Source organism: Mustela lutreola, chromosome 4, assembly GCF_030435805.1.
Source record: "Mustela lutreola isolate mMusLut2 chromosome 4, mMusLut2.pri, whole genome shotgun sequence".
NCBI lineage: Eukaryota > Metazoa > Chordata > Mammalia > Carnivora > Mustelidae > Mustela > Mustela lutreola.
Genome location: NC_081293.1, coordinates 141914511 through 141939479, shown reverse-complemented (window position 1 = coordinate 141939479; position 24969 = coordinate 141914511). Strand labels below are relative to the sequence as shown.

At 36.4% G+C, this 24969-nt stretch overlaps 1 protein-coding gene across 4 annotated transcripts in view; it reads left to right on the top strand.

Moving 5' to 3' along the window:
- The window catches only part of ETV1 (ETS variant transcription factor 1), a 243576-nt gene that overhangs the window by 102122 nt on the left and 116485 nt on the right, over window positions 1-24969 (top strand). For 3 of the 4 annotated variants that reach the window (XM_059171254.1, XM_059171257.1, XM_059171256.1), the window contains one exon: window positions 22128-22192. The gene's annotated coding sequence lies outside the window, so the exon portion shown is untranslated. Of the gene's footprint in view, window positions 1-14483; window positions 14505-22127; window positions 22193-24969 lie in introns of those variants that run through there. The other variant, XM_059171255.1, reaches the window with a different exon arrangement.

The window sequence follows — 24969 nt, the reverse complement described above, 5'->3', positions numbered from 1 at the left end:
ATTTTTAGCCCCCATTCATAGATAAGTAGCATGTCTTCATTTTTAAATCTGTTGCCAAATCCATTAAATAAAGAGGTATAAGATAACAAAAATGAATGCATTATCTTAGAAATTATATTCTTTGACTTCTTAGTGAGATCAATACTGCTTACTCCATTTTTGATAAGACTCCAATATCTTTTAAAGAAATCAAACACACACTTTGGCAGTGATCCTACACCAAAACAAGACTGAACTAAATTCAAAAGAAAATACTTGAATTTTATATATGTAGGAAAAAAGCATTGCAAATATAGTGTTTACAATTGAATTGCTTTTGTGAAATTGAACTATTTACTTAATAATGGTGTCCAGTATTTTCCCACCTAATGTAGTACAAAAACTAGAATATGCCTAGTATTCAGAATTATATTCAGAAGACCCTTTTTACTGCATGAATAAATATCTCTTGGTCTAGCTGCCAGGGTCATGACAATAGCGTTGTCTTTTCAGAAAACCTTCAATTCATAGTGAAGTGCTCCAGGAAAGAGATCTACTCTACATATTTTTGTCACCTTTGGCCTCTTACCAGAGGTGGCTGGAGACTCAAGCCAATCTGGACACTCCTAAGAATGTGCAATTTTGAACCCAGAGATATGGAAAAGGGAAGTGTAGAGGTTTGAATCATATCAATGACAGTACTTTGCTAGGCAGCCCGTTGCTGTCTACTACTGTAGAGGCCACTTGAAGCTATCATGATTATAAAGCTTTTTAAGTATCAATTGTTCACTTCTTCCAGGAAGTCAAAATTGATTACGTCATCTTGCCAGTACACTGGTATCTCTGAGCTAGCAAGAAGTAATTGCTTTGAGAATATAATAAAATAGTAAACTCTTAGAGCTGAAAGTGATCTTAGTTAGTTTATTCATATCTTTCAAGATGAGAAAACTGAAGCATAGAAAAAATACTTTGTCCAAATTTATGAAATATATATTTTAAGTTAACATTTCCTCAGTACAGTGTGATGACATGAAAACTGATAGGTTTCAGCTTTTAAAGAATATTATCCACAAACTGACTTAATTTGTTATTTGAATTGAAAAATTGACCTCATATGACATGATAAAATATTACTTCTTTGATTTAGGTTACTAGAAATGGCATTTGAAAATGACATTTGGTCATATGTCTGCGTTTTCAATGATACAGACTTTGTTGAAAAGTTGCCATATTGTTTTTGAGGTTCATTAGGCATAGTTCCTTATATCTGATATTGACAAAATTGCTAAGATAGTAAGTGAAAAAAGGCAAAGGACATGACTGTGCTATTTATTTTATGAGCATAAAAGGAAAATATGTTTCTTTATTAAGTTGACTATTTCTGATAAGAGGAATTGACTCCAGTAAGAAGTTTGAGGAGCTAAGGTGAGATTCATAAGAAAGAAACTTACTTACATTAATCTGTATTTCCTTTTGTAAATTTTGTAATACATGTAGCAAATACCAAATACGTATTACCAAATCTTAAAGGAAATGAAGTTCATCAATAAAAATAGCTAAGAAATAGCTAAGAAAATTGTAGGAAAGTGATGAGAATAATAAGAGGGGATATGTATTATTAAATGTTCAGAAATTGATAAAGCTACTATAATTAAAACAGCATATTCCAAATAAATAGAAAATAAATAAAATAAATTTTAAAAACCTTCATATTCCCATTAGGCAAGTAGACAACTAGCTAGGAAAAATTTAGAAATAAATCTAGGTAAAGATGGGAATTTAATATATGTTTTCAAATAAGCATATCAATAAACTTTGTTGGGACAATCAGTTACCAGTTGTAAGAAAACAACACACCTGAAAGTGAATTCAAGTAAATTGAATACTTAAGATGCACCAACAAATAAATGATAAAAGTACAAGAAAAAAAAATTCCTCTTATAATACCTTAGATGTGTGAAACAGCTTCCTTTGAATGACAGAAAACTCAGAAATTATGAAGTGAAAAACTGACAGATTTAATGATAAAATTAAACTATGTGACAAAATACACCATGAACACATCTATTAAAAAGCAGTAAAAAACTAAAGAATGTAGAAAAATAATTGAACTATAAGCAGAACTTAATGGAAGTAAAACAGAAGTACAATAGAGGCTCAACCAAGATCAACAAATTTATTCTTTGAAAAAAACTGATGAAAAGTACAATCTTAGAATAAGACTGATGAAGAAAAAAATGGATAAAATTAGTGAACAAATGTAAGAAAATACTTCATTAGTATTAAAAGTATACAAAAAGTAGAAAATCCCTAGAAAAAGAAATCTTACCAGAATTGACTCAAGAAGCATGAAACAAAACATTGAATACTCCTATATCCATTAATTTTTTAAAAAACCAATCATTTTTTTAAAGATTGTATTTATTTTTAAGATAGATTTATTTATTTATTTATTTATTTGACAGACAGAGATCACAAGTAGGCAGAGAGAGGGGGGAAGCAGGCTCCCCACTGAGCAGAGAGCCTGATGTGGGGCTAGATCCCAGGACTCTAAGATAATGACCTGGGCTGAAGTCAAAGCCTTAACTCACTGAGGTGCCCCAGAAGATTGTATTTATTTATTTGCCAGAGAGAGAGAGAAAGAGAAAGAGATCACAAGCAGGGAGACCAACAGGCTGGGAGAAGCAGGTCCTCACTGAGCAGGGAGCACAATGCGGGACTGGATCCCAGGACCCCAGGACCATGACCTGAGCCGAAGGCAGATGCTTAACTGACTGAGCCACCCAGGCATCCCCCCAAAATCAATTATTAATTGAAATTTTCTCACAAAGGAGACACCAGTCCCAATCGGGTTTTTAGGCAAATTCTACCAAATATTTCTGAAAAAGATAATTCAGAACATTTGTAGGTTTACCCAGATAGAGAAGAAAAGCTCCTTAAATTCTGCTAAGACTATATTGTCAGATGGCAGTTATGAAAAAGAAAAACAGAAACAAAAAAATAACTATCACACATTTATGTTGCAATATCCCAAATAAATATTAGCAAACTAAATCTAACAGTCTATTAAAGATGATAATAGATAAATAGCAAGTTAGGTTACCCTGGGGATAAAAGAGTATCAGCACTGAAAGAGTTCCGAATTTTATTTGCACATTAAGAGATAAAGGAGGAATGAAAATAATATCATCTCACTAGGTGCAAAAAAAAAAAAAAAAAAAAAAAAAAAGGAAAAGAAAAAGCTGCTGGAACATTCAAAAACCATGATGAAAATCTTTAGTGAATTTGAAATAGGAGAGAACTCTAACTCTCCAAGGGTATGTCTGAAAAACACAGCAATCATCTGATTCAATGATAAAAAGTGAGGAACGGGGCGCCTGGTGGCTCAGTGGGTTAAGCCTCCACCTTTGGCTCACATCATGATCCTAGGGTCCTGGGATGGAGCCCCGCATCCAGCTCTCTGCACAGCAGGGAGCCTGTTTCCCCCTCCCCATCTGCCTGCCATTTTGGCTACTTGTGATCTCTTTCTCTCTCTGTCAAATACATAAATTTAAAAATCTTAAAAAAAAAAAAAAAGTGAGCGATTAGACTAGAGCAGCTATAATCTTGTGGCCTGATAGAGTCTGTTCAGACAGATGCCAAGAGAACCCATTACACACACTTCTTCCTGACTCCGAGATGCTGCGGGTAGCTTGAAATTAGCCACAGTAGACCTACTGGCATTATAGAGATTGTCAGATACTATAAAAATCACGGATGGGTTTGGTCAATGGCGATTGAGTAGGAGGGAGCTGGTTTGTCAAACACTATTGAAGACAGGACCTACCTAGATTAAAGAAGAAAAAGAAAGAAATGAGATAGCAGTTGGGAGGTAAGAAGTAATACAGACATTACTTAAAATGTAATTACTTAAAATTACTTAGAAAATAAAACCAATACATGGACCATCTATTATAACTAAAAGAAGAATTCAGCATTTTTTGAATTTGCGAGTAATTACTGAAAAGAAATGAACTACAGACACAAATATCAACACAAACTAAACTTTAGAAATTTATCATTGAAAAAGGTGAGATACAGCAGAATACAAACGGTAGAATTCTGTGTTTATAGAGTTCAAAAACAAGCAAAATTCTGCACCATATTGCCTAGGAATACATACATATGTGGTAAAATGATATTTTATAAAAAGCAAAGAATGAAAAAATAAGATAAAATGATGATCTATTTGGAGTGGGAGCAGGTATGAGAATGTGATTAGGAAAGAGCACACAGAGCTCTTTCATAAGAAAAATAAATGGAAAAAATAGAAAAATAGGCAGGTGGAGAATACAACAAATAGAACAGATCTATTATTAAGATATAAATATACATACTGTACATTTTACTCTTATTCAACAAGTCCACTTACAGAATTATGTTCTATGGCAAAAAGAGTGTTAGTATGTGCTGTGTGTGTGTATGTGTGAGTGAGTGAGTGTTCACTGTACTATTATAACAGAAAAAAAAATCCTACATGTCTATTAATAAAGAATTCATTAAATAAAATAGAGGCACATTCTGCAAGCTATTGAAAATAATGAGGTAGCATTACTTTTGTTGATCTGGAACAATGTGATACAAAGTTATAAAATATATGGCATGATGCCAGTTAATGGATAAAGAATGAGTAAAGAATGGCCTGTGGGAGTTGGAAATCCTGGTAGACATGAAACAGTACAATGATGACCTTTGTGGCTTGGGGTAGAGGAAAAGTTAGGGAATTTTCACTTCTTGATATCTTATCCCCCACATTGGTTATCATTATGGAAAGTTGTTCACTAGTAATAATATATATAAACTTGGCCTAACAAAAATAACAACTAGTGACTTCTCAAATAAGTGAGGGTGTGCTTGTGGATTGTGAGGGCTCTGAAGTAAGTATTTGAAGCATGGTTTGCTTAAGTGTTAGAGGAAGATAGGTGCGTTAGGGCCTGGAGTTACTGAAATGTTACCATCTTCATTCCAATATTTTTTCTGTTTTATGAATATAAATAAAATGCTAAGCATTTTATTTAATTATTTTTGTATTTATTGAACACAATATTTTTGTATTTATTTAAGCATTTTATTTTTAATTAAATTAATTATTTTTGTATCAATTATTTTATTTATAATTAAATTAATTATTTTGTTATTCTAACTGAAGACAAATGCCAAAGCTAACTGTAACCAGGAAGCAAAGTCCATTTAAAGAATCCTAAAAATCCTTTTTTGATATTTCAAGACCTCAGAAGATATAGGAAAATAAATCAGAAATTAAAAAGTGTGTGTGTATTAGGAATTACATGTGGGCATATTTATATATCTCTGTATCAGTTTATATATATTTATATATAATGCATGATATAAATTAAAATGTATACATAAAATTTATTTCATTATATATGTGAGGTTTCAAATTAGAGATTCATTTAAAAAGTTTGTAAAAAAGAGCATTGCATCGGTCATGTTGTCACAAAGGATGGCCATAATTAGAATCTAGGAGAACTTGGAAAGAAGAATGTTAAGTTCCATAGACAGATTGTCTAGTTTGGAGAACGCAGGAAAATGTTAGTAATGGGTGTATTAGGACATATATCTGCAAAGTAGAAATTCTTCAAGGAAATAAGTGCCAACTATGCCAGCCAGCGGATTCTCAGGGGGAAAACCCAGGCAGGCAGGCCTATATGTACACCGTTCTCCTCTGCAGCCAAGATGAAGAAACCCATGGGATAGCCTGATACTTCCCGAGTCCCCGAGATTCCCTTCTCCTTGCTTACCCTACCTCAGTGAAGTGGTGTGTCCACATCAAATGATATCCAGTGCAAAGTCTGATCGTGGAAGGAACCCCGCTCAGACCTTGTTTGTTCATAATGTCTCCTGCTTACACTAAATTCCGTGATGTAGATGGACCTCATCTACTTGTAGGCTTCACAATTCCATTTGAAAGTGCTTTCTTATAATTAATCTTTTATTGACAGTTTTGTTCTTATTCTTGTCTGTGGTCTTCCACCTACTAAATTTATAATACAAAGGTCTTGTACTCTAGGAGTAGGGAGGGATTCATAAAAATGTGGATATCTCTCTATCGATGACATTCACCATTATCACACTGGAGTCAGTCCCAGGTAAAAGCAGTAGGAGACACCAGAGTCTCCAGGAAATTGTCTACCTTGCGTATCAGGCCTAGAGTGTGTCTTTATCCTGCCACTAATGTACAGTTGTATTAGGTAATGCAACTTTCTCCTGGTTGTTGAGTCATATTTCTCTCTGAAGAGCCCAAATAGAAACTCATTTAAAAATGCAGGAGGTTGGAAGGTAACCATAGATTTTAAACCCACAGCTGTAGTAATTTATCCTTCCAGGAAAGATATACTAGTTAGGGTGCTATTATAAATGGACAACTCTGAGGGGAGGGAGCCATTGGAATCTGAATAACTCTGAAACCAAGTAATAACTTCACAAATAGGAATTTCAGAGGGGAAAGATTTATGGATCATAGAGGAGTAAGGTGAACTAGAGATTCTGGAGAGAGTACAGAATTTTACATGCAGAGATAAATGCTGCGGTGACATACTACGTGAAATCAGTGATTCTGGTTTGGTTTGGTTTTTGGATTTTTTCCTTTCCTCTGCTACTCCTTTGTTTGGCACTGTGGCTTCTTTCCTGCCTTTGGAGTTTTGGAGTCCCCAAGGGTTCACTCCTCCTCTCTCTAGCTCTTCTTCCTGTTCAGAAACTAAGGCTACTGAGGTGAGTCATTTGTCCCAGGCCACTTGAAAACATCACATCTAGTCCCAAAAACTCCATTATATTCCCTACAAATTATAAAAAGAGTCAGGATCTGGTATTGAAGGGACACTGAAAGTCCTTCTATACACAAACCTTTCTGCTACACCCTCAATAACTGGGGGCTAAATAGACACCTAAAGCCTGCCCATGATAGGACATTTCACAATCTTTTAGGACTTGTTCCTTGTGGGGTGCTTGGGTGGCTCAGTCGGTTAAGCGTCTGCCTTCGGCTCAGGTCATGACCCCAGTGTCCTGGGATCGAGCCCCACATCAGGATCCTTGCTCAATGGGAAGTCTGCTTCTCCCTCTCTCTCTGTCCCTCCCATCTCTGTACCTCTTCCCCTCTCCTACTGCACCCCCCCCCAACTCGTGCTCTCTGTCTCTCTCCCTCAAATAAATAAACTCTTTAAAAGAGAGAGAGAGAGTTCTTCCTTGTATCGGGCAGAATTTGGCTATCTGGAGCTTTTTTGTACATATTTTATTTGACCTGTGGGGTCCATAAAAAAAAGAGCATAACATCCCTTCCACATGACAACACTTCAGATGTCTGGAAATAATGACTAACTCCTTTCCTATACTGCAGGCTTTTCTTGTGTAAGTGTTTAACCATTCTTCATGGGAAGTCGGTTTGCGGTAAATATCGTGACTTGCAGAATAATGGTGGCAGATTCTTCCCATCCCTGTATGCACAGGCTTTTGCAGCTCATCACCAGAGGGTGAGAGTTTCTCTGCTTCTTTGAATCTGAGTTTGTCTTGCAGCCTGCTTTGACCCATAGAATGTGATGGAAGTTATGAGAGTTTCGCGTGAAACCCTCACAATGCCCTGTTGCTTACACTCTCGCTCTCTTGAAATCTGACTCACGCCTGTGAAAAAACCTGGATTTGTTTCCCCAAGGATGAGAATGGCTCAGTTGTCAACCACTGCTTATTCTCAGACCCACAAAGGAGGTAGGTACTCAGGCCCAGTATAGCTACCAGATGACTGTAGTTGCATGAATAACCCAGATAAGACAGAGACAAGAACTGCCCAGCTGAGCCCAGCTCAAACTGCTGACCTCCAGAGTCATGAGCAAATGAAACGATTGTTGTTTGCAACCACAGTTTTGGTGTGGTTTGTTACCCAGCAATATATAGCTGATATAGTAAATTGTCCATTACCCATTTAATTACTCTATCCTTGGTGTATCTGTCCCTTTGAAAGTATGATAACCCAATACAGAATGCAGTATTTCCATTTACAATTTGACTAAATTTGAATGGATCAAAATTAGCCTTTCCTACATTATTCATAATTCATTTCTATTGCCAAGGTATTAAAATTGCTCTAAATTTTCTAGTATTCCATGTTCTTCTCTCTATGACAACATTCTATTTGTACAAAAATACTATAGGCTACAAAATACTAAAGGATATTTAAGACAGTGCATTTCCTTAAAAATAGTCATAATTTCTCAAGAAGTTTTTTATTGTTTCTTTGATAAATTACTCCCTTCTCTTTTCTCATCTCTTTCTGGAAAATCCATCAGTTGGATGTGGATCACGTAGCCTCAATCCTCTAAGTTATTTTTTTCTTTATTTTTTATTTCTTTGCTTCTTTGTTCTAATGTATGAGATTCCCTCTTTTTGATTTAGATTCACTGTCATATTTTTTATTGAAGTAGAGTTGGCATATAGTGTTGTGCTGGTTTCAGGTGTACACAGTGATGATTGGTGTCTCTACACTATGCTGTGCTCACCTCAGTATGCTCAATGCACATCTGGCCCCATACAACGTTATTACAGTAAGAGTGACTATGTTCTCTGTGCTCTACTTTTCATCTCTCTAATTTATTGTTTTAACTGGAAGTTTGTATTTCTCAGTGCCCTTCACATATTTTACCCATTCCCCTAAACCTCTCCCCTCTGTTAACTACCAATTCTCTGTATTATTGATTCTGTTTGTTTTTTGTTTCTTTTTCATTTGTTTTTTGTTTTTGTTTTTAAATTCTTCCTAAGTGAAATCTTATGATATTTGTCTTTCTCAATCTGACTTACTTAGGTCCATCCATGTGGTCACACATGACACAATCTCATTCTTTTTTATGGCCAAGTAATATCCCATTACATTTATTTATTTGTTTGCTTATCTCACTTCGTCTTTATCCCATCATCTATCAATGTGTCAGTGGACACTTAGGTTGCTTCCACATCTTGGTTATTGTAAACAATGCTGCAGTAAATACAGGGGAGTATATATCGTATTGAATTACTGTTTCTGTATTCACTGCCATAGTTTTAATTTTAGGAGATTTCTCTATTCTGTCATTGTTTCTTTGTAATAGCATTCTGTTCCCCATTTAGAGATGTAATAAATCTATCTCTCTGTTGATATTAAATGTCAGTTTCCTATTTCCTATGTTGGGTCTATTTTTCCTAGTTTCCTGTTTTGAGTTTTGTTTTGTTTTTAATTTTATTTTTGTTTGGTGTCTTTTTCTCTCATGTCAGAAATTTTCTTCAAATAGTTGGTGACCATTAGCCAACAAATCACATCTAATAATGAGATGTTAAAAAGCTAATAGGAGCTGTGGTGGTGGGAGTTGAGATTGGAATGGAGAGACAGGAAGAACAAAGGAGGTTTGAGTACTTAAGTTGGGTCATGGGGACCCTCCTATGTCAATAAATTGCGGATTTTTTTTTCCTTTCTACTTTTTCTACACAACTATTAGTTTCTCAAGAGAGGTCTCCTTAGGCTTTCTGGCTGGCATTCTGGGAGTAAGGAAAAGAAGCATAAAGGATTCACTGTCCTGACTAGATCTTGGTCTCCTTGCTTTTTGTTCCATTCCCCTCTCCAGCTCCGAAGTGGGCTGGGTGTCCCTGAGCCCTGAGCAACTCTGGCGCTGTTTCTTTAGAGTAAACTTCCAGTTCCCACTGATAGAGAGCCATTGATGGGACACAGGGCTGTGAGAAAGTTGGGGATCTGACCGTAGGAAGGAGGCAATTGCCCATTATATGTGCAAAATTTAAACCAGTATTCGTATCTTTACTCCCATGGCTCCCAACTCAACTTCCTTATAAACTGGTTCCTTCAAGCCCTGAGTCTCCTTGACATTTTGCAATTTGAAGTTTGGATTGGTCCCTTTCTCATCCAGGTCCCCCTCTGCAAGCACTTTACACTTAGCCTCCCCAACTAAGCTAAGTGAGTCACCACCACTCCATGTGCTTCCCATTTTCCAGATTTGACCCATCAATCTCTTTCCTCCAGTTCTCTGCAACTTCTTAGGTCCATACATTTTTAATTTCTTATGTTGACATGTCTTTGGAATTCTTTTTTTTTTTTAATGTTTTATTTACTTGTGAGAGAGAGCGCACATGCCCAAGTGGAGGGAACAGCAGGCAGAGGGAGAAGCAGACTTGAGTTTAAATTAAGATATTTTAAACCGTAGAGGTTGTCTGTTTCCTCTCCTAAAAAAAAAAAAAAAAAAAAAAAAAAAGGTAATGATAACACTAAGATAACTGAAAATAAATCTAAAAAAATTTAAGATAAATTTTATTTTATTTTTAAGAAGGTATACAAACTCAGCAGGTTTTAGATATCACTTAAAAAAAAACTAGAACTCCCAGACTTTGGTGGCCATTTTGTTATAGAACTAAAATATTCCTGAATTAAACTACTGAAGAATGTCCTCATCTTGGTTTTTCATTCTGCAGGGATCAGGGTGGACGAACTGTATCCCCTGCCAGTCACCCGTTTCATTGATGGTCACACAACCACGTCCATTCACTCACATATCACCTGTGGCTGCCTCAGTGGTACAAACACTGCTGCTTACACTAGAATTGAGTTGTTACAAACACATTTACTATCTGGCTTTCTACAGAAAACATTTGCTAACAACTACGTTACCTGGCTAAGCTGTAGGAACAAGAGTTGTGCCCATTTTGTTAAAAAATGAGTAAGTGGAGAATCAGATGTAAAGATTAGCAACATTTTATCTTTACTTCCAAATTAAGAAGATTATTTTTTTTTAAAGATTTTATTTATTTATTTGACAGAGAGAAATTACAAGTACACTGAGAGGCAGGCAGAGAGAGAGAGAGAGAGAGAGAGAAGGAAGCAGGCTCCCTGCTGAGCAGAGATCCCGATGCGGGACTCGATCCCAGGACCCTGAGATCATGACCTGAGCCGAAGGCAGCGGCCCAACCCACTGAGCCACCCAGGCGCCCTAAATTAAGAAGATTATTAAAATTATGTTGCCCCTTAAGTATAACAGACAAGCAAAAACAATGTTCTATTGATCTATTGATCATGTTTGAAACATATCAAAGTCAAAATCTCTTGTAACAAAAGTCGTACTGTCATCCTTCTAATTACATAAAGGACCCAAGTGTCTGGGAAACTGATTAAATTCTTTCACTTTAATCATGGTGGACACAGCACTACCCAGGGAATAAAAGACACTTGATTTTGAGTCTCATGTGTACTATTAACATATTCTATAGCCTTGGGCAAGTCACAATCCCACTCGATTTAAGTTTCCTTGTCCATAAAGACAGGATTAAATTGCGTGGTCTTGCATTGACTGTGTTTCTGTAAGGTTGTGTAAAGAGGTCAGCTAACAGCTTTGTCCTTTGCACATGTTGTTATTAGGCTGTTCCACTGGTTTTAATATTTAAAAGAAAAAGCATCAGGCACTAAAATGAAGAATACAGAGCTGTGGCTATATTATGATTCCTCTATTTTTATACTTTATTTGGATTGCCTTAGAAAAATCATTTATGCAATTCCATGCTCCAGTTTCCTTTTTACTAAAACAGCAATAATGGTGTTTGTATCTTTAGTATATCAAGATATACTATTCTTTTTGGAAAAAGCTATTTGGAAAGACTCGGGAGGGAAAAGGTACATAAATATTAAATTCTTGTTTTTAAATTAATTTTAGGTTATTATAATATTTCAAAAAATACTTAACCTTGCCCTTTAAAATATTGCATACACAATGCAAATTAAATGCTAAATTTTACAGAGTCCTTACTCATGTGTGAAAAAATTAGATATTCTGCATCGTAGACAACTCTTCTGAAATAATGTCACCATGTAATATCACTGTTAGCTTTCCCAGCTGAGAAATGCTGTTTTCATGAATAGTGATAAGAAAGGAATTTGAATGGAATTTTACATTCTCATGCCTTGTTACATAAAATTGTCACTCAGGACTATAAATTTTATCCCTTTTATACCAAATATAAACTATCAATTTCAAATGTGTAGCATAGATTTAGATGCATTTCTTCCTATTTAATTTTTAAATGTCAGGTAAACTGTGTTAGGTAAAGGGAACTCTGAATATGATTAGTTAGTATTAGACACATTTAATCAAAACCATGACCTCTTCCTATTATATATGATATTAAAAACGTTAATGTTTATGCACTATGTAGCAACTGGAAATGTTTGCCTTAGTAATCTAACTTTTTACAGAATAAAAATTATAAAAGTTCTGTACCTCACATATCACCTGTGGCTGCCTCAGTGGTACAAACACTGCTGCTTCAAACAGTAAAATTACTGTAAACAGTAAAATTACTTCTGTTTAAATATTCTTTCTTAGTGTTTTAAACTTAGAGTAGTAATTATAATACTCAAATTTTATCTTGCTATTTCAGTAGGAAATATAATTTCATATTAAATTAGTCATAAATACTTTGTGGGAGATAGTACATTAATAAGAAATACTCTCAATAAATATACCATTCAGTTATTCTTATACAGATCTCTTTATCTCTGGACAATATAATGGTCAGGAAAATATAGAGCTGTTGTTGAAGATCTTGTCATTGTTTGCTGAATCAAAATTATTTAATATTTATGAAGTATCTATAAAGTTCACTGGAAACCCACAAAGCCTGATCTTTGTCTGAAGGGGTGTATGCTAACATAACCAACCTTTATAAAGAGCTACTAATGAAAGATCTGGTGCAACAAAGGCAAATATTTTATCAAAACGGAATTCTTCTATGATATCTTTGTTCTTTTAGCTTTCTCACTTCCTATCACTGTTCCATCGAAGCGGATAAATGGTGTATATTGTTTCACAATCACAATTTAGGTTCATATCTCTGGTCTTGCTTCTAGAATAATGGTATATGTTACCTGTATCCCAGCGTACTAACATTTCATTTACAAAGACTCTGCAGGTTGTCTGTAGCTGGAGCTTCAAGTTTGTGAAGCTCACCAGGTTAGCTTTCATAGTCATTTTCTCTTCTACTGTTCTTCTGCATTTTTTTTCTGTTTAGTCTTATGTTTTTTTATTTTCCATCTGAATTTGTACTTTGACTTTTTACATAGTATTTCTTTTCTGATTTTTCTGAGCACTGCAGCCACCATGACATTCTTCTCTTAACTAATGAGCAAGCTCGGCGAGAACTGAGACTGCCTTCCTACCTGCTGATGAAATTTTCACTGGCCGGAGAGAATTCTGTAGTTCTCAAAGCCAGCTCCATATGACCCATCAGATGCTTTCCATCATGCACAATGCTATAAATCCATGGCAACACATCCTATAGCCCACTCTAAGCAGCTAGACCCTAAACATGCTATTGATTTCAGGACAATGGATTCTTGTGAAGTTTACATGAGATCACTATCATTCTTGTTGCTCAGACAACTTCTTAGAATTTGGATGCAACCTTTAAAAATCAAAAATGTTTTCATTTCTCTAGCCCAGATGGTCCTAGAGGGCATAACTCACGTGCACTAGCAGAGGAGCCCACATAACTGAAGCAGAGTGAAAAAAGTGCAAGAGATAAATATATGTGATGGAACAGGTGCAGTTTGTTCATAGTGGGCAGCTTTTAGATTGGCTCCCAGTGTTAACCACCTGCTGGTATTCACCCTCAAGTATGGGCTGGACCTAATGACTTGCTTCTAGTGAAGACAATATAGCAAAATCATGTGCTATTACTTCCAAGATTAGGTTACAGAAGACTCAGATTCCAAATTTGCTTGCCTTCTAGACCTTACATTGAGAATGCTAGCAGGCTTTTGAGATGATGATGAGATATGATGTTGGGTCAGGCTTGCTCTAATGCTGGGGGCCAGATGAGGAAGTGGATGGACCATGGTGAAAGTGGAGAAGGCTCCGTGACTTTCCTAGATTAAGATATTGGGATATTTTATGTTTTAATTATTTGTTCCTTGAATTCATTCCATATCTCCTGTGAACACCAAAAAAAGAAAAAATTAGTCTTAACTGAGGTTAAAGAGCTATTTATAGATCTTCATTTTATACGAAAATGATCAGGTGACATAGTTTTCAACAGAAGCTTATAACAATTTGTAACACTACAAATTTTGGCTCTTCTTTTTTTTTTTTTTTTAAGATTTTATTTATTTACCTGAGAGAGAGAGAGAGAGAGCTTGAGCAGTGGGGAAGGGCAGAAGGAGAGGGAGACACAGACTCTCCACTGAGCAGGGAGCCCAAATGGGGCTTGATCCAAGACCCTGAGATCATGACTGTAGCCAAAGTCAACTGCTTAATAGACTGAGCCACCTGAGCTCCCCAAATATTGGCTCTTAATTTATGAGTGATAAATAGCCAATTCTCCTAGACTCAGAGCAAGTTATCCATTTTATAAATATCCTATTTTCCTAATAAGTGGGTCTTCTGCTATCCTTTTCATATAGGTTCTATGCATTCTAACCATCAGCGTACCAGAGAGCAAAAAAGAAGAAAAAGGTAAACATGAAAACAAAATGCCTATAATCACAAATTCAGAATTCTTCATGCTTTGCTTGTCTTCGGGTTAACAAGATTTGTAGAGCAGGGAATACTTGGCTTGGAAGAGAAGAATGATATGACAAGACCTTGGCATTAATATTGCATGTGGATAAAGGGTAGAGGGGCCCACAATAAATACAAATACCCGATAATGAGCGATGCTTAAGACTTGGGAGAAATTCACACCGAAGTGGGAATTTGTTCATTGTTGCTGGGTTTGAAGGGACATCAATCATGAAAAGTATTGACATTTTGGGGGACAAAGAACCATGCTAGAAACTTAGAATATTAGATACAATGCCTGTCTTCAAAGAGTTTATAGTGTAGTATAGAAAGGCAAATTTACTACATAATTAAGACATAATTTTCTAGGTGTTATGGTTGAGTAATACCCATGGTGTGCTGGGGGGATCTAAAAAGAGACTCTAGCTTGGACTAAGGTAAGGGTTTTAAGTACATCTGGGAAAGCTAGTCCTGGGTTCTGTATGTAAAGAGTTGTTGAGGAAAGAAACAGTTAGCATGGAACTTTACACTGAGGGGTACTACATGCACAGCCACTGAGGTTTGTGCTGTGTATGAAGATCTGAAAGCAGCCTATGACAAAAGTAGGAGAGACAGGGCCTGATCAAAGATGGGTTTCTTATGCCAAACCAAAGAGCTTAAAGTTTATTCTGAAGGTCCAAAGACATGTAAGGGGTGGTCTGTGGACCAGACCCAGCAGCATATGTGCTGGGTTTCAACAACACCATGCTTACAAAAGAAATTTGAGTTAGCATTAAAAATCAGAATCAGATAGATCCTAAGATCCTAGTCTGCAAATGAGAAAACTGATGCACCAGGTGGTCAAGATTGCACAACTGGTTAACAGGCAAAGCCAGAATTTCAATCCAGCTACACTGGCTGCAGAGTTGTTGTACCTGATCACCACATTAGGATCAAGCTATCTCAGATTTGAAAGGCATGGCCTGGGATGTCCAGGAAGAGCAGGGAGAAACTGGCCATGGCACATCAAAGAGAAACTAGTGCCTGTGATGTGATCAACATCAGTCAGTTTTCCACTTGCCTCTTTGTTCTGTGAGTTATAATGAAAGAAAGTTAAATTGGGAAGAGACTGGAGAGAGTATTACATATTGCGGTTTTAAAAATCTTTTTGAATGCTGCAAGTTTGTCTTGTGCAAAGTTATTGTTCAACTCCCAGGACAAAATTTATGCAATAGATGTAACAGAATTTTCTAAGATGCTTTAAGTCATATAGCCTCCACTTCCTCTTGCTCTGTAGTTTCCAGAGTATAGGTCTTTTGCTTTTTTGGTTGGGCTTATTTCTAGGTATCTTGTTGATTTATTTCTAGGTATCTTATTTCTAGGTAAATGGGATTGATTCCTAAATTTCTTTTTCTCCCCCTTTATTATTGATGTATAGAAACACAACAGATTTCTGCACGCTGATTTTGTATCCTGTGACTTCACTGAATTCATTTATCAGTTCTAGCAGTTTTTTGATGGAATCTTCAGGTTTTTCCATATAGAGCATCGTGTCATCTGCAAACAGTGAAAGTTTTACTTCTTCCTTGCCAATTTGGATGCCTTTTATTTCTTTTTGTTGTGTGATTGCTGTGGCTAGGACTTCCGGTACTATGTTCAGTAACAGTGGTGAGAGTGGACATTGGAGTAGAATATTATTTTTATTCTCAAAGTATTTTTTTATTAAATGTAAGAGTATTTTTCATGTAGATATATTTATTTTGTATCTACTTTTTATATTTATACATTGGTTTTAAATTATAACATTTCAGGTTCTTTGGTTTCCCAATAAATAATCATAACCTAAGTCTATAATTTCTCAGTTTTCTATTTCTATAAAAAGCTGCCAGACTCTCTTCATGTTTTCAAGCATCAAAAAGTTTACACTGAAGTGTAGACCAGAGGATATATATGAACTACAACCTTAAAGAATTATCCAGTGTATCTTTGGTCATGTCCAAATGTCCAGCACTGGTGATGAATGACTCTTTTAAGGGAATTAAAGAAATTCTGTAACTCCCATTTGATGTTATTTTTCAAATGTATGTTCTTTACCTATAGGAAAATTTCTGCTCATGGTGCAGAGTAGGCTTTTTATTTTTCCCTTATTCTTTAATAACTTTCTTAAGGATATAAGATACACAGCAAGCTGGACACAAATGCAATGGAAAGAAGAGAAATCAGTCCCCACCTGTGCCCTGCATAGAGTTTAGCGTAGTGTCTGGGACACAGTTGGTTCTGCATCAGCTTTAAATAAAAGCTACCTCTGAAAGTCCTAGAACAAAATAATACAACTTCATAAATTGACTTGGATTGCTGAGTTTAAAATTAAAAGGCACTTCTAACACTCTCACCTTTACCTCTGGGAGCAAGAGAGAAATGTCATTAATGAAAGGCGATCAGTGATAAGAAAGGCAAATAAAAACTCCATTATCAGTTTACAGTGACAACAGACTACTACCACACTTTCCTCAGCCACATCTTCCAGAACAAATAACAACATGGAACAGTTCTTAGGTACAAAACTAGAAAATTACAACCAATGGCAGATACCAGTTTCTGCTCTCACTCTAGAAAGTGTTTGTGTTCATTTCTTCTTAAGTTTTATGAGGAAAACTCTATTACTGGCTCCCTCTTTGGGCCTCTTTCTTAAAGTGGGGGAGAATTAATGTCAGTACTGGGTTCATTGGACTTTGTGTCACGTAACATATTTAATTCATTTCCTTTTCTTGCAGCAACATAAATTACTACTACTTCCATTATTATAGGAAATACAGATAAATGACTGGCTCTTCAGTCTTAAAAAAGAGAGAGAGAGAGAGAGAGAAAAGAAACAGGGGTTGGAGCCAAGAGGTATTTAAGAAGAATAAAGTCAAATCTGACTTTCAGCATGTTTTACTGTGGCCCAGTCCTTCAGACAATTAATGCTCAGGCTTCAAGATCATGATTTATTTTGAGATGTCAGTTTTAAGATCGTGAAGGAAAAATGTTTAAGGCAATGATAATGTCCCACTTTAAAGTTCCTGTGTTTCTGCTTAAATGGTTATAATAACACATGCTATAGAAATCTTCTATATTTATTTTAGAATTACTGCTATATGCATGGGCATTATTCTTGGTAGGACGGGCATCTTCATATCTAGGGCATCCCACTATGATGACTGATTATGTTCCAGCTGGTCTTTCTCTACTTAGGAATGAGATTTTTTACTAGAGTAAATTTAATCAGACAATCTTGTTAAATGTGGCACTGGTCCCAATCAGTTGAAAATTTTAAGAAGAAAAAAAAATCAGAAAAAAAGACAAAAGCTCAAGTCTTTAATGTCATGAACTTCTCCTGTGTGAATTCTGAAGTTGGGCAGTCTTAGAATCATATCTTGAATCTATCACTTACTGGCTCTGTAAGTTTCAGAGAGCGGTAGAAGCCCTAAATCTTGGGATTTATGGATTTTTTTTTAGAATCTAAATCTTGGTTTCTATGAGTTGGAGAATAGTGTTAACAGCTACATCTTGGGTTCATCCTAAGGGTAAAATGAGAAACTGTATGCATGCATTTAGCCAAGTGTCCCCACACGGGAAGTAGGCAATAAATGTTTCCTTTTATTGTTACTACTATGTTTTCAACCAGATTCAAAGAATGACTTACAAACCGAACACCTGCATCATTATCACTTGAGGTACTTATTAAAATAAAAATCCTAGGTGTCTCTTAGCACCGTTTCCTAATCTCTAGGCTTGAGGCCCAGGAGTCTGTATTTTTCAGAAGAGCCCCAGGTGTTTCTTTTGCAAAGACATTAAAGTTGCATTAAAGTTGTGACATTAAAGTTTGAAAAACATTACTTAATCCTGGAATTTTCTTTTCTTTTTTTTTTAAATACAGTTTTCTCACCATATAGCAGTAGTTTAAAATGACTCTCTAGTGATTCCATCTTTCTATCTCCTCTATATGCTATATTACAGGGAAGAACACATTGCTAGGTTTGTATTTAAAATGCCCACTCCTCACCTCCCCACTCCCCATCCCCAAAACTCAGGCCCACTGAAAAGGGCTCCCGGCTTTCCCCAAGTCTCCTTTATCTCTTTTCTCCCAGCACTGGATCACTTGAGTCTCTCTAAAACCCTCCTTAGGCACACTCCTTTTCAAAAGTTTTGAGTTGTTGATTATTCTCTAAATGGTAAATTCTAAGCCTCTGCATGTCGAAATTAAAATCCTTGAAAATATGGCCCGTACTTCTCTTTCTAGCCATATCTCCATCTTGTCCCTGACACAGTATATATTCCACTGAAAGAGAAAAACTCACCATTTCAAGGCACTGCTTCAGTGCCCTTCCTTCAGTCAACAAAGGGCTTTAAATTTCTTCCTGTTGAAATCATGTCCACCAAGATCCAGCCTGAACACCACTTCCTCCCAAGAGCTTTTCCTAATCTCTCCAGCTGGAAGAGATTACCTTCTTGAAGCCCTTGGTTAATAACACTCTCCTAACCCTTAGATTTTTCTTTTTTGTGTGTTATGTCCCCTATTAGGGTTTTTTTCCTTTATTTCTTACAGACAAAAACACATCATCTCCTCCTCTTCATCCCTCATGATTCTTGGCATAGCTGTGGTCTTAAGATGGCTATCCTAAAGTAACCACTGAATGAATGAATGACATTAATATGTCATTTGCCATAATGGTTTTCTAGAGACACTCAGCTTATGAAATTTTCATCTTTGGGACTTTTAATTACTCTTGGACTACAAAGCCCTTCTTGCTTGATTGAATGTACATGGGCCTAAGAAATCATCCATCCAGGGGCACTTGGGTGGCTTGGTCGGTTGAACGTCTGACTCAGTTTTGGCTCAGGTCATGATAGGTTTGTGAGCTCCGTGTCGGGCCCTATGCTCAGCGGGAGTCTGCTTCTCCCTCTCCCTCTGTCCCTCCCCTGGCTTACGTATGCTCTTTCTCTCAAATAAATCTAAACAAAACAAAACAAAACAACAAAAAAAAAAAAAAAAAGGAAAAGAAAAGAAAAAGAAAAGAGAGAAAGAAAGAAGGAAGAGAAAGGAAATCATCCATCTAACTACTCCTGTGGCTGAAATATCAGAGAGGTACAATAACTTGCCCAAATCATGCTGTTAAGGATGACACTGAGTCCAGTGGTAAGTTGGACAATTCTTTGTTTTGTCAGGAATTATCATGTTTGTTTTTCACTTTTGTATGAATATTCCATACAGCCTTGTGGAAGTTTATTCCGTTGCTTCAATAATGCTGTAATCATTAGCAATCACACATTTTTATTGGTAGACAGCGAGAAGCATTGACCTATGTGCTCTGCAGTCTGTTGACTGTGTTTCAGCTTACGTTGAGTTCTGCTTTAGGATGCATTTCAGCTGGTCTTAGCCCCAGACTGGCAGTGGGCTCAGGCTTGCTTCATGCCTCTTCTTTGGGGGGCAGGCGAGCTAATGGGGCAGCAGCTACCTGAAGCATTTCTTTCTTGGTATATCACTGGACCTCAGGAAATAGACTGAATTGCTACACTGTCATGTATGCCCACATTCCACTGGCCAAAGACAGTCATCTGGCAAAACCCAATACAAATGCTTCTGGTGAGGGGAACTCCATAGTGACAGGGCAAAGTGCATGGACGTACAGAAAAAAATAGGAAGAATGAGGAACAGTTATCTACCTACCACATGTGTCTTTACAATTAGTTTTTATTATGTTTACATTTGTCATTCATATCTGAAATAGGAATGCATATTAAAATATTTCATTTCTATAGACATGGTTAGACGCACTCCTTATAACAAATGGAACTTGAAAAGAAAAGAAGTGAAAATTTACCACTATTGAAATGTAGTTTTTCTATCTCCATTATGAAACTGGAAAAAATATGTGTATTTAATTTTGTCTTCATACTTGACAAAATTTTCATAAGACTGGCCTATATTAATCATTTGATATTACTCATAATTCTGCTGGTATGAGAAATTACAGTGATTTTACTCATGTTAGCAATTTAAATGAGTAAAACTATAATTAAAAATATTAAGGGATTTTGTCTATAAGGGATGTGCACCACCAAACAGAAGAATGAAAAGGTATAATTTTTAATTTGCAGTGATAAAATTCATGTGAAAATTGCTCAAGATAGAAATTTTTTACAATTACTTGATGCATGTGGTCTAAAATCAGTTTCAATAAACCTTTAAAGGAAACTTCATGGAGCATGTTTACATAAATACACTGCAGAATAATTTATACATTTAAATTGACTTCCATGTGGAAATGATGTCATTGAAAAAATATTTAATACTTATTAATTATACCAAATCTTTGCCTCCCTGAGTACTTGTCAATGATTATCTATAGTCTAAGCAAAATATTATATAAGAACAGTTTGTTAGGCTTCATGTATGTACTTATGTATCTGAAAGACAGAGAGTATGTACTTATGTATCTGATGGACAGAGAGAGTGAGAGCACAAGCAAGAGGACCGGCAGGCAGGGAGAGAAGCAGGCTCCCTGCTGAGCAGGGAGGTCAGGGCGGGACTCGATCCCAGGATCCTGAGATCATGACCTGAGCCAAAAGCTTAACCAACTGAGCGACCCAGGTGCACCTGTTAGGCTATATTATGCAATCTTTTTTTTTTTTTAAGATTTTATTTATTTATTTGAGAGAGACAGTGAGAGAGAGCATGAGCGAGGAGAAGGTCAGAGGGAGAAGCAGGCTCCCCATGGAGCTGGGAGCCCGATGCGGAACTCGATCTCGGGAGCCCGATGCGGAACTCGATCCCGGGACTCCGGGATCATGACCTGAGCCGAAGGCAGTCATCCAACCAACTGAGCCACCCAGGCGTCCCTATATTATGCAATCTTATTTAAAAAAGTTTACTACCGGGGCGCCTGGGTGGCTCAGTGGGTTAAGCCGCTGCCTTCGGCTCGGGTCATGATCTCAGGGTCCTGGGATCGAGTCCCGCGTCCGGCTCTCTGCTCAGCAGGGAGCCTGCTTCCTCCTCTCTCTCTCTGCCTGCCTCTCTGCCTACTTGCGATCTCTCTCTGTCAGGTAAATAAATAAAATCTTTAAAAAAAAAAAAAGTTTACTACCTTGCTCTGATACTTAATAAGATCTATAAATATGCATTTAGCTATACATTTTCTTAACAATCCTGGGACAGTCACACCTTTAAATTCCTTTCTGGTGCCTTGTGTGCAAGATAGAACAGTTTTAGAAAGCTCAAAATAATGAAAATTTAGGGGCCTAATGAACTGTTCCATTTTTTTCTTCTTAGAAATTAATATGCAACTAGTAACTTATATAATAGTCATACTTGAGAGGCTGGGTCTGAAAATTCAACATGAAGATCTGTTTAAGAAGTATTATTGCCATAAATTTAAGGAGCCAATACCGAATTCTCTTTATCTCTCAGTTATTTTGTATCTGTTTGGGTGGCCTACCAAGAATCCTTAGCCCAGCTTTAGTATGAATTTCATGTGGAAATGAGCCTCCTGTTTGGCCTTTGTTCTTCTTTTGCCACATACAGTTTAATAACTGCTGGTTCTTTGTGTTTTTTTCCAGGAGTTCTGAAGAGTGTGTCCTATCAGATGTGTTTTTTGTTCCCACTTGCCACAAATAGAGAACAGGTATGAAAAATACCCCAGGAAAATGAGCCCTCACACTATCATCCTATGGAGTCCTGCATCGGGCTCTCTGCTCAGTGGGGAGCCTGCTTCCCTCTCTCTCTCTCTCTCTGCCTGTCTCTCTGCCTAATTGTGATCTCTGTCTCTCTGTGAAATAAATAAATAAAATCTTCAAAAAAATAAGTCATTTACTTCTATATGATAACTCACTGTTGTATTGTTCAGTTTTTAACTAGGGTTCAGATATAGATCAGGCAAGAGCCATGCTCAAGTTACCTGAAACTGTAGTCAACTTTGACAATGTTGGTGCTTTCAGAAGTTCTCTGGCTTTCATTACCGTCATGTATTCATATTCATAAGGAAAAATGTTTGAGTTTTTCAGCACAAAGAATACTGGACTGCTAATTAATACTACCTTTACTGAAGTATGTATGTGAAGATAAGAAAAAGGATGTCTCACTCTGGTTCTTAATTTCATCTTTTATAAAATGAAGAATTAGAATTGTATTGGCTACAAGGGTACCTCTGATAAGAGGATATTGTAGTGAGAAGAATTGTGTGTAGCCATTATTTGTGACCAGTTGGCAGATCATATTTGTGAGGGTCTTGAGTGTAGAGCGTGAGACAGGATAATTTATTGGTAGACATTAATTTGTGTTTCATTTTCATTGCCAGGGAAGGATTAGAAAAAACAAGAGCTATTTTCATTTTGGTATCTCTATTTCACTCCCATCCTCATTCCAGAAAGTAGCTAGAGTTTGTGCTTCCTTTGTTACCTAAAGATAAACTTCCCGAATCCCAGGGTTTCTTTCTGAAGTCTCAGTTTATTGAAGAATTATGCTGGAGGCTAGAGAGAGGAATGGAGGAAGACACAGAGGAGCAGAAGCAACCAAAGTAGAAAAAGATTGTCTCGAATAGGAAGGTGATGAACAGTTCTTGGACCCATGATTAACAGGGGTCCATTCGTCCGTCCTTGCTGAAACCCCAAGAGTATGGAAGAACCTGGGGGAGTTTGGTTGAGAACATGGGTCTTCTAAGGAGGTAGGTCTTGAAGTACTTGACAAAGCTACTTTTGACTGCGACTACCTACCTTTAAGAAGATGTAGGCTTATATATTAAGTATGTCCTCAGGTTTCTGTTTGACTATAGAGCTGAGGCCTTCCCCCATTTTCCTGTCATCCTGTGAAACTCCCAAAAAGGCAGGTAGATGTTGCCAAAATGACTAAAGTTGGATCTCTTACCAACCAAGCAAGAAGAAGCTTAGAGTCAGAGTCCATCTGATTTAATGACAAGAAAGATAATGTGACATTTATTGTTAGCGAATTTAGGAACTAAAAATTATAATGGCAGCATAATACTGCAGTAAAAAGATTCTTTGAAAATGAACTATAAACATAATCTGAATAATTAAATTAGAATTATTTTCCTTCCCTCTAAGCATCAAAAAGCAAAGTTCAAACTATAGAGAGAGGGAGGGAGAAAACAGTGTTGTAGTTTGTTAGAATAAATCACTGCACATATAAATTTTCTAGGATTTTTTAATGTGCAGAAAAATGTAAAGTTCTCCAGATTTTTACTTACCCAGAAGGTAAAAATTTTTAAATCAATTTATTTTTTTATTTTTTATTTTTAGCCCTTATGAGTGTACATCACTACACATTCAGGAGATTTGCCTTTACAAAGCTTAGTTACTTCAAGAAAGAGTCCAGTGAACCTGTCACTGTGATGTAGTGGTGGGAAACACACTCCCACTGTGTGTCAAGTGTCCTGACTCGACTCCCAGTTTCTGACCTTAACCCTGTGGACTTGATTAAATCATTTAATTTCTCTGATTCTCAGTGGTATCATCTGCAAATTACAACAATTGTAATGAGAGATGCCAAAGCATTAGCTAACTTGAATTTTTTTTTTTTAATTTTTTATTTTTTATAAACATATATTTTTTATAAACATATATTTTTATCCCCAGGTCTGTGAATCACCAGGTTTACACACTTCACAGCACTCACCAAATCACATACCCTCCCCAATGTCCATAATCCCACCCCCTTCTCCCCAACCCCCTCCCCCCGGCAACCCTCAGTTTGTTTTGTGAGATTAAGAGTCACTTATGGTTTGTCTCCCTCCCAATCCCATCTTGTTTCATTTATTCTTCTACCCATTTAAGCCTCCATATTGCATCACCACTTCCTCATAACTTGAATTTTTTATTATGATTTTTCAAATACTTTATTTTCCTGGCTTTAGCCACATACCTTGAGAACTTCCGTCTTCACTGCCTTTCATCAGTCAAGATCAACAGTGAAAAAAGCTCCTGATTCTTGTATCAGCTAACAATTTCAGAATTCCCTTTTCTGATTGTTTTCAGAGTCTATTTGAGTTCCCCAACAAAATGAGTATCAATACTATGACTTTAAACTCACACCAATATTCAAAGAAAGGCAACATTACCCACATTTTTTTTAATTCACAAAATGCCTTCCAAATGGTTATAGTTGTTTGAAAGAAAACCCACACTTGAAGGCTCTCTTATATTAAAATTCTTCAACAAAAACATGTTGCCAGCATTGATGACATCTAAAGAGGATGAAATCTAAAAGCACATTAGGCAATGGCCGTGTCTTGAAATAAGCATCATCCTCTGTTTATATGTTGTATTTATTTCACTAAATATAAGGAATGTATGTTTTCCTTAATTAGGATTTTTTCTTTTTTCTTTCTGAAACTTCAGTAAGGTTTTATGAATTGTAGAAAGTACTCGGCTAAGGCCAAAAAGAATA